The sequence below is a fragment of the Cupressus sempervirens genome, chromosome 8, assembly GCF_028749045.1.
Source record: "Cupressus sempervirens isolate cs-2001-9-10 chromosome 8, ASM2874904v1, whole genome shotgun sequence".
In the NCBI taxonomy this organism is placed as follows: Eukaryota; Viridiplantae; Streptophyta; class Pinopsida; order Cupressales; family Cupressaceae; genus Cupressus; species Cupressus sempervirens.
Window position 1 is genome coordinate 44,869,734 of NC_143125.1, and position 10,159 is coordinate 44,879,892.

Sequence of the window (10,159 nt, forward strand, 5' to 3'; positions counted from 1 at the left end):
AAAAATAATGCACAAATAGTAAATACAATCATAGCGATATAAAATTTATATTTTTGAAATCAGGACAATGAGAGCTTTAATGAGTTTTTGTTTCATTAAAAAAATTGATCGGGAAGACTCTCTAAAAGTTACAGCAAGGTGTGAATTTGTCAGTTCAACAAATATTGAGAGGTCAAGGCATAGGCTTCGTCTCACCAAACCAAAATCCGAGGTGGGAGAAAAAAATCCCACCCAATGTTGTAAGAAATGGGCACCCATTGTTTGAAATTCAAAAAATGGGTACCTGTTTTAAAAATGTCAAACCGGCATACAAAATCCACCCAAAAAATAAAATTTTAAATTTTTAGAAACAGGTACCCATTTTTGAAAAGGAAAAAATTGGTACCCATTTCTAAAAAATACAATTTTTTTTATGTTTTTTGAAAATAAAAAATGGGTACCCAATATTTAAAAAAAACGAGTGCCCATTTTTTAAATTTAGGATCGGGTGCCTAAGCCTAAAATGGGTACCCATTTCTAAAGGAGCACGATCTAAATCTACGAACTTCCGTGGAATTGAGACCCAACTCCTTGCCTCTACCCAAATCACATCTTAATCCTTCAACCCAATAGGTATTTTCACATTTGATTCCTTTAGTTAATGTTATGATTCTTTATTCTTTTACATAACATAGTTCATTGTTTCCAAATCTCACACTTCCACCATCATAGTGTTCTAAATATTCAAACTTAGTTTCATCGCTAGGGTATTTTTTAGTTGTGAATATTCATAATTTTACGAATTTTAGAATTGTTTTGCTAGTAATTCGGGTAATAATTTAAGATTTAATGCAACCGAAATCACCACATTTTTATTAAATTTAATTCTAAAATATTTGAAATCGTTAATTAATTTATTTTATTAAAAAAATTTAACTCCAAGATTCACCATAATATTCAATACATGATTATATTTGATTCACCTAAATATTATTTATTGTCAAAGAAATTAAAATTAATTCACTAATAATTATCATAATTATTAGTTACTTTAGGGATATATTACCAATATTTAGTTTTCACTATTGATTTAAAATATAATGTAATTATCCTCATAATTTCCATGAGATAAAACATGTTCAATTTTGATTTGTAATATTCCATGACGATTAGTGAACTTCCTATTATTATTGAGATTCACCAATATTTTCTACTCAAGAATTATGATTCCAAAATAATTGCCTATGTAAATAATATTTAAAATTAAAAAATTGAGAGGTTTGTCAATAAAAATAATTTAGTTTTTCAAAATAATGAAAGATTCGCCAATAATTTATATCTTTTTCTGGAGGAGGGTTTCTTAAAGTTTACCCTGTTCATCACTAGTCATGTAATGAGAACAACCACTATCTATGATTCATGTATCATTCTTGTTAACATGAGAGATAAGTGTCATCTTTTTATTTTCCTCATTATCAGTCTCATCCTTAATGACAATGTAAACTACTTCATTATCATCACTATCAGAATATTTGGCAATGTAACAAGATTTCTTACCATTGTCTTTGTATTCCCTGTAGCTCTTGAAGTCTTTCTTACCTTTGAACCTATTATTTCTTCCATCATCTTTGTCTTCTTTGTTTGGGCATCTTGCAACAATATGACCAACCTCTTCACATGAGAAATAAATCAATGGAATTTTGTCTCTAAATTATCCTTTCATCTTAATCATCTTCTTCTTCACTATCAACTTGTTTTCCTTTTGAGCTTCCTCTTTTTCTGCCAAGGGTTAGTTTGGCTTTGAATGCAGATTCAAAATTGCTAGAAGTAGGAGCATAATTATCAAAGTTATCCAACTCAAAAGCAGTTAATCTTCCTACAAGTGAATCTAGGGTTATTTTATTTTTAGGATTGCAACTCATCTCTTGAATTGCTGAAAATCTAATTACATAAATAGGAAGAAGAGTTCTTAGTACCTTACTGACCACTATCTTATCATTTAAATGTCTCCTCCTATAACTTTGATTGCACTCACACTTTCTTTTATTCTTTCCCTATATTGAACAATTTTCTCACCTTCTTTCATTTTCATTAGATCAAAATTGACTCTTAAACTTTTTGTCTTGGTTCTTTGAACATTTTTATCACCTCCATAGACTCTCTACAGTTTTTCCCACATTTCAAATGCAGTAGGACAATCTTTAACTCATCAAATTTAGAATAGTTGAGAGAAGAAGCTAAATTAATTATAATTATATTGTGATCATTTGCTTCTTTCTTCTACTCTATGGTCATAAGTTTTGTGGTAGCACATATTTATTTTCCAAGTAGAACAGACCAATGTTACTAATGCTTGATAAGTGCAGCTTCATCACAATTCCTGCAATGCTAAAAATTTGTCTATGTTAAGTTTGGGAATCTCCCTTCTATATGATATCTTGATCTTTAGGTTAGGTCCTTGAAACCTTTCTTGCAAGCACCAAATGCTCTAATACCAATTATTGGAAATGAAGAGTGCATTTCTAAGAGGGGAGGGGTGAATTAGTTAAAATAAAATAATTTCGTGTCCTTAGATGTCAATTTAAACTTTCTACTAATTATGCAATACTGTCCAACTCGTTAATGCTAGAATATTACTGTCACTTGATTAACAAAGTAATCTTATGATTATTAATTTGTTTAGCCCATAGTAACTTAGTTATAGAAACATAAAGCAAATTATAAAGAAAAATTTATGAACACAGATGACACCAAGATTTAATGTGGAAACCTAATTTGGGAAAACCACCATGCAACTAATTACAATATTTTTTCACACTTCTGAAGTGGGTCCTATTACAAGCCAACCCTGTTAAAGGTTACGAAACATACTATTAAGTGTATATATGTATATATGTGTATATATATGCATGTGTGTACACACACACACACACACACACACACACACACACACACACACACACACACATATAAATACATATATATAGATATAGATATATACCTACATATCATAATTACTTGCAAGAAGGAATATATGGGAAATGACATAATTATACTATGACATGAGATAAGCGTATTTTGCCACATTTTTTAATATCTTCTTGACTCAGACATGGTCATTTATTAAATTTCTTGATCAACCACAGTGTTTTGCATCTGCCACCTCATGGCATTGAGCTATCATAATTGTTTGGATATTTGTTTTTGAATTTTTTAGGCCTTACAACGTTTCTTGTCACCACAACCTTGGTATAATAGATCCAATGTGCAAGATCATCATTCATCTTGGCCGATACTTATTTTTTATTTATGCTCCTTGATCATGCCCTAAGGGCACAAATCTATTTTTCCCTCTGCACATTATTCGGGCTATTAAAGATTTCTATCAATACCACATAATCATGTTTCATGATCAAGCTCATACCAAATGTATTAACCATTTCATAGTGAGTTTGTGATTGTTTAATTGTAATGATGGATACACTTGGATAATTGTACAATGTAAAAATAAATTTCATAATTAATAAATTATTTCCTTGTTTGATTAGGATGTTAGATAAGAAGGGACAAATATACGATGCAATTTATCTAGTCACGTAGTTTTCTCCATCTCTTTAGTTTCTATATTATATCCTTGTTGTTCTATGTTCGAGGATGGTTTTTGCCAAATCTATAATAGGGTAGAGCCCTTCCTTACTTAAAATGATACAAAAAAAAATTCATCTACAATATATCACAATGATTAATTCTCTTATGAAATAGTTTTTTGAAAGTATTGTTGAAACAAAACCAACAAATGAACTATAGAAGAGAATGTAAGAACATGAAAGGGAAAGTAGTTTTAGATAGTGAAATTTCAAAAATAGATTATCAAAAAATAATGATAGATTGTTAACATTTTGCAATGGAAAAAATATATTATATTTTTATTAAATTTACTTGGAAAAATATTTTGGATAGTTACCAAAAATAGATCACGATGAAAAATGAAGCTTTTGGTGTATTGAAGTAATCAAGAGTCACTATCCATAGGCTTTATGAAAAGGATTGAGTAAAGAATACTGAAGAAGGTCTTTAACAAAGAAAAAACTGAAGATCCGAAAATACATCATAAGAAAATTTGAACTAATTCTTTAATTTCCAATTATATTCTTATAGATAAAATAAGTACTTCTCCTACTATAGTCATTGCAATGAGACATCTTCCAAGACATCTAACAAGTTTTGGAGATTAAGAAACTTAAAATGAGATAAATGGAATTATTGGGAAGTGGGATTAGGATTGTAAACAAAAACATGTTGATGAACTAATGAAAAATATACTAAAATGTATGTTCTAACGATTGTAAATAAATAAATTATTTTTCTATAGATATAGGTTACAATTCTATGTAAGAAAAGATAATAGAGAGATTTGAATCTAGTTGTAAGTAGAATCTTTTATTTCTCAAGTAGGGACTAACTTACATCGCTTCAATATGAAATAAGAATTTAGAAAAGGCCAAAAGAAGAATATGACCAAAGGGTTTCGCTCGCAACTAGGGCAATGTAATGTTAAAAGAATATTTTTATTGAATGTAAAATTTGTAATGACATCTACATTATTGAGTTTCTTATAAAATTTCTTCAAAGATAAGATGGCTAATATAAAAAATTAGAGTTCAACATCAAATTGCATAGGAAAAAATATCGATAAAAGAAAAACTAATTTAAGATCTACTATCCCAAACTATCCTTGGCTTAATAACCATTAAGAATATTCTACTTTACTCTAATACAATAGGCTACATCTTGAATTATCCACTCTATGTAATTAAGTTCTAATACTACTAGAAGATGGAGACATCTGTCTATCCATTAGAAACTTAAATCTTACCAAGGAGGGACTTAATTTTTTTCTTATATCTCTTTGGTAAGATTTAAGTTTCTAATGGTTAAATAGACATTGACCTAGAATGCCAAGAATATTTACTAATTATGATTGTGATAGCATTGATGGAGAGCCAACCATTTTGATTCCAATATTGACTTCTATTTGTATTATATTATTCATTTTGGTTGTATTCTTTAAAATGTTGGTTATATAGTCTTATATTGTCAACTTGAGGCAATTGTTCACAACAATTTTTGCATACCAGTAGAATACATAAGGGAGAATTTTTTTTATATTTTATAGATACTTCCACAGCCATTGGAAAATCATTCCCACCCTTGAGATTTATATCTTTCTTTTTATTTCTGTTGATGCACGTATACAAAATCTAGGGATTTTTATGCTCTTTTCACTTAAAGAGGTTGACCTCAAGAAGGAGAGTTCTCAACTTTTATGGTTCATGTATGGTAAAGTTTGATAAAATAGTCAAGAGAAATTTGGTAAAATAGTCAAGAGAAATTTGATAAAACTAAAGAATAAAAAATCAGATGCAAACATAAGATTTTATAATGATCTACAAAAATGGATTAAACCTCTCTTAAAAGTATGAAATAATCTTTATTAATATCATACCAATTCACTACATATATCACATATGCATCCATTTGTACAAACATAGACAACTATCAAATGAAAAGACGAAAAACAAAAGCTCATATGATTATTCAACTTACAAAATTTAACCACCTAATAGATTATAATATTACATGCTATCTCTAATTAGATAAATAAGATCAAAATATTAGTTATTTATTGACATCTAAATGGAGAATTAGTAAGAGAAGAAAGTTTAATTAACTAAATCACCATAAAAAGCATACATGTATACTTATCAACTTCCAGAAATGCAACCGTATCTTCTTTTGTAGCATCCATAGTCATATGAGAGGCATTGCCTATATACACTATAATATTATATATTATATTCTTAGATACAAGCTATTTCTGCTATACAGTAGCCATGACATATCCATGGCAGTATGTTGGTTACACTACTATTCATTAGTTTCGGAGGGACAATATATGAAAAAGACCTACTACATATCTATCTAGGATTCGAATGTATATAATTCGCCATTTCTTTTTCAGAAAAAGAACTCCAAACACTCCCCAGAATCCAGCAGCAAAACTTGCCATCCAACTTACATACCAATACCATGGGATCTCTTCTTCCTCTACATCTTCTTCTTGGGAAACCGGTGGCATACCCGCAGATGAGTTGTGCTCACAACTACATGACCTCTTGTCAACTGGAAACCCACACAGACCGGGGTTCCCTGAAAAAAAAGTGGAATTGAATGTGGAGAACTGACGTCCTGTTGGGATTCTTCCACAGAGATTGTTGTTGGACACAATGAAGAAACTCAAAAAGGAAAGTTGTACCATCTCACCTGGGATTCTTCCATGCAACTCATTATTTGAAAGATCCAATGACTCCAACTGCTCTAGCAAGCCAAAACTTTTAGGAATCTCTCCTGTAAGACTATTACCTGACAAATTCAGGACATGTAAATGCTTGAGGTTTCCAATTTCTGAAGGAATGTCGCCTGAAAGCTGATTAGAGGACAGATCAACGGCTGCTATAAGTAATAGAACAGAATCACCATAGGCGAGGTTCAATCTTTTGTTGCTCACATTGACCTCTTCCTTATAATAGTAGCGACGGCCATAAATAGACTGACCATTTAGAACATTTGATTCTCCCGGTTGTCCGGCAATAATGGCCTCAAATCTCCCCAGATCTGGTGGGATAGCGCCGGTCAAATTATTGTGGGAGATGTCTAAAACATGGAGACTTGAAAGATTGCCCAATGCATGTGGTACACACCCTTTGAAGTTGTTGGATCTCAAAACAAGTATCATCAAGTCAGGAAGCTGCCCTAACCAAAGAGGTATGTTCCCAGAAAAGGAATTATTGGCCACATCTAAAATCTGCAATTTCCAACAGTTTTGGAGATCAGATGGCAAGTTTCCCTTGAGCATGTTGTCACCGAGATGAATCTTTTCGAGTTGCCTTAGGCTTCCAATCTTGGATGGAATCTCTCCACTCAGTTTATTGTTTGCCAGATTTAATCTTTTCAAAGCTGAGCAGTTGGTGAGGCTTGATGGTATTTCACCCTCAAAGTTGTTGCCTGATAAATCCAAATCTCTTAGCATTTGCAGAAGACCAATGGAGGTAGGAATATTGCCTCTTAAATCATTTTGAGAGTATAGCAAGAACTGAATGCGAGGAACAAGGGAACCAATCTCCACTGGGATAAAACCCGTGAATCCATTCTGGGACAGATCCAATGTGTCCAAAAGCGATGCACGCACAGAGGGAATGGGAAGAGAACCAGTCAACATATTATCACCCAAATATATCAGTGAATAGTAACTTATATCAAAGGTGGAAGGGAGTTCACCTTGCAAGTTATTATGTGACAGGTATAGATCTGACAAAGTTGAAAGGTCCCCAAACCGAGCTGGAATGTTTCCAAAAGGACTGTTGTTGGAGAGATCCAAGAACCACAAGCTAAATTGTGTTGAGAGGAATGGAGGAATGACACCCCCAATATTACAAGAACCTAAGCCCAATTCTTCAAATTGCATTGGAGGAATCCAATCGGGCTCAATATGAACAGTCAATTTATTGCCAGAAAGGGAGAGCTCAACAAGCCTGGTAGCATTCTCAAAGAAGTGAAGAGAAATGTAACCTTCTAAATTGTTGTCATCGAGATTAATTCTAGAAAGTCGACTAAGATGTCCAAGAGAATTGGGAATGGTACCATTCAGCTGATTGTTGTCTAGATAGAGAACTTCCAAAGAGGAAGTCCCACCCAACTCAGAAGGCAGATTGCCGGTCAGCTGGTTATCAGAGAGACTGAGATATGAAATTAAGTAAACCAACTGAAGCTGGAATTTGTCCATTCAATGAGTTGGCTCCAAGATCAAGGTATTGAAGGGCAGACAGATTTGCAATGCAAGGTGGCAAAGTTCCAGTAACATTGGAATACGAAAGTTTAAATTTGGTAATCTGAGGCCACGCTTCACATGACAATATTTGTCTTATGTCTCCAGTTATATTTTTGTTGCCGACCAACATGAGCTCTTTGAGATGAGGCAAACGGGAAAGACTTCGAGGGAATGGCCCTGCGAGGTGACAGTGGTCAAACTGAACGGAAACTAGAGCAGTCAAATTTCCCAACCATGTGGGAAACATGGAAGTAAAGTTATTCCAGCCGAGATGGAGATGCGAGAGGGAGGTGAGGTTTTGTAGAGCACTGGGGACGTGGCCCGATAGGCCACAGTCTTTGAGGTTGAGGTGGTGGAGATTTGTGAGGCGAGAAAGTGGAGCTTCCAATTGCTCCCCCGTCATATTCAGCTTGACCCCTTGAAGTGACAAATGCTTTAACCCTCGCACATTCTCTGTCCACTCCAAACAGGAACTATTCACAGGTCCAAAATAATAACTGGAACGGGAGACGTGGTCCTCGAAGTAATAACTGCTAGAAAGATCTATAGTTTCCAGTTGGGAATGATTTCCTAGATGCCATTGAACAGTACCATCCAGATCATCACCGGCACAGGACAAGTTGAGGTAAGTCAAGTTGTGAAGGGAGGAAATATGCTTCAAAATCCGGCCTTCAAAATAATTGTCGCTGAGATCGAGATGCCTGAGTCGGGGAAGCTCAAAGAGCTCTGAATGTCCAAGACCAAGCAAGACCAAGAAAAACACATTGCATGAAAGGTAGAAAATAAAATAAATATGTTTATGAATCAACATTTTAGATCATTCTCTGTCATTAAAGAAGCACTGTAAAATAGATCATGAAGAAAAGTAAATAATTGCAGGTCAAGCTAGGATAAAAAGAGCGAAAAAAAAAAGTGGGAAGAGGAAGATTAGGGTACACGCTAATCAAGGAGGGAGGAGGGGAAAAGCAAGAGGAAGCACAATGGCTATGAGGAGAAAAATCTTAGCTTGATCTGTAATTAGTTATGTTCTTCTTGAACTTTTTAAACTTTTTAAACTGTGTTTCTCTATTCTTTATCTTCACAGAATGTGATTCAAAAAGCTTGACACAATTGAAATTGGAAACATTAAAAATACACCAAATCCGTTGTTGAAAACTAATATTGTTTAAAAAATATGCAAATGAGGAGTGTCTCTACCTGCTGGTATAAGACCACCTAAGAAATTGCCGCTAAGATCCAAATGCTCCAGGTGCTTCAATTTGAACAGTGCTGGAGAAAGTATGCTGATTCTCTGATAATTTTCATCGGGACTTACTGAGAACTGAGAAAGATGAAGTTTGATGACATGGGATTTCTGTCTGCTGCATTCAACGCCACGCCACTCACAACAGTTGAGCCCGTTCCATGAGCTAAACCTAAGTGAAGGATACAACTCATCCTTGAAAGCAACGAGGGCATCTCTTTCCTCGCTTAAGCACACAGCGTTGCAATTGACCATCACCCAACAGCATGTCAATGCAGTTAAAAAGCATAAGTATCTCTCCATCACAGAAATTCAGATGTTTCACCTGTAACCCCACATGGATTGGCATAATTAGAATTGATTAAATGTATAAGAAATTCAACTAAATAGTAAATCCTAGTTGTTTTCAAAGCATTAAAGCGTAATAGGTTTTAACTTATTCAAAAAGAACAATTAATAAGTGAAACAAAATAAACAAGAGCTGCAGGGCAGTGTAGTTTCTGCCAAGTACAGGCAGGGTGGTTTGGGGCTGGAAGAAAAAATTGCAGAACTTGATGAAACTAAATAAAGCTTAAAGAAGAGTGGGCTAAACAAATGCCTTTTATTGAAATCTATGACTTGCCAATTCCATTATGGACTATAAAGAATTGTAATTGTGGCTTATGATTTGATAAGCTCTCTCAAATATTGAAACAGTTCTTACAAAGAGAGATTGCTAGAGATGAACCATCGATCGCAAATAGATTAGCTTGAGTGTCCATGTTTTATTATCTTAGGGGCACAATTTCTGCCATTGAGAAAAGTGGAAGTGCCAAGTTTGCAAGTGTTGCAAAATGTCACAACCCATTTTGCCTTACCGAATACAATACTCTCCCTTTTGCCACTTGGATATTTTTTTTTTAAATTTGTGAATTTCAAATTAAATAGGAATCTTGCCGGGAATAATTCTTGAGAGGGAATTACAGAATCGGTTACCAATTTTATTGAAACATCTTAATAAAAAATTTTGAGACCGTTACATGAAGTGGGAGGGAAGGTAATCAGTTAGG

The 10,159-nt window shown here is 33.6% G+C and overlaps 1 pseudogene; it reads right to left on the reverse strand.

The window, feature by feature from the left end:
- Positions 1 to 5,749: 5,749 nt before the first annotated feature.
- On the reverse strand, positions 5,750 to 9,413 carry LOC149541519 (uncharacterized; annotated as a pseudogene).
- Between the last annotated feature and the right edge of the window lie 746 nt (positions 9,414 to 10,159).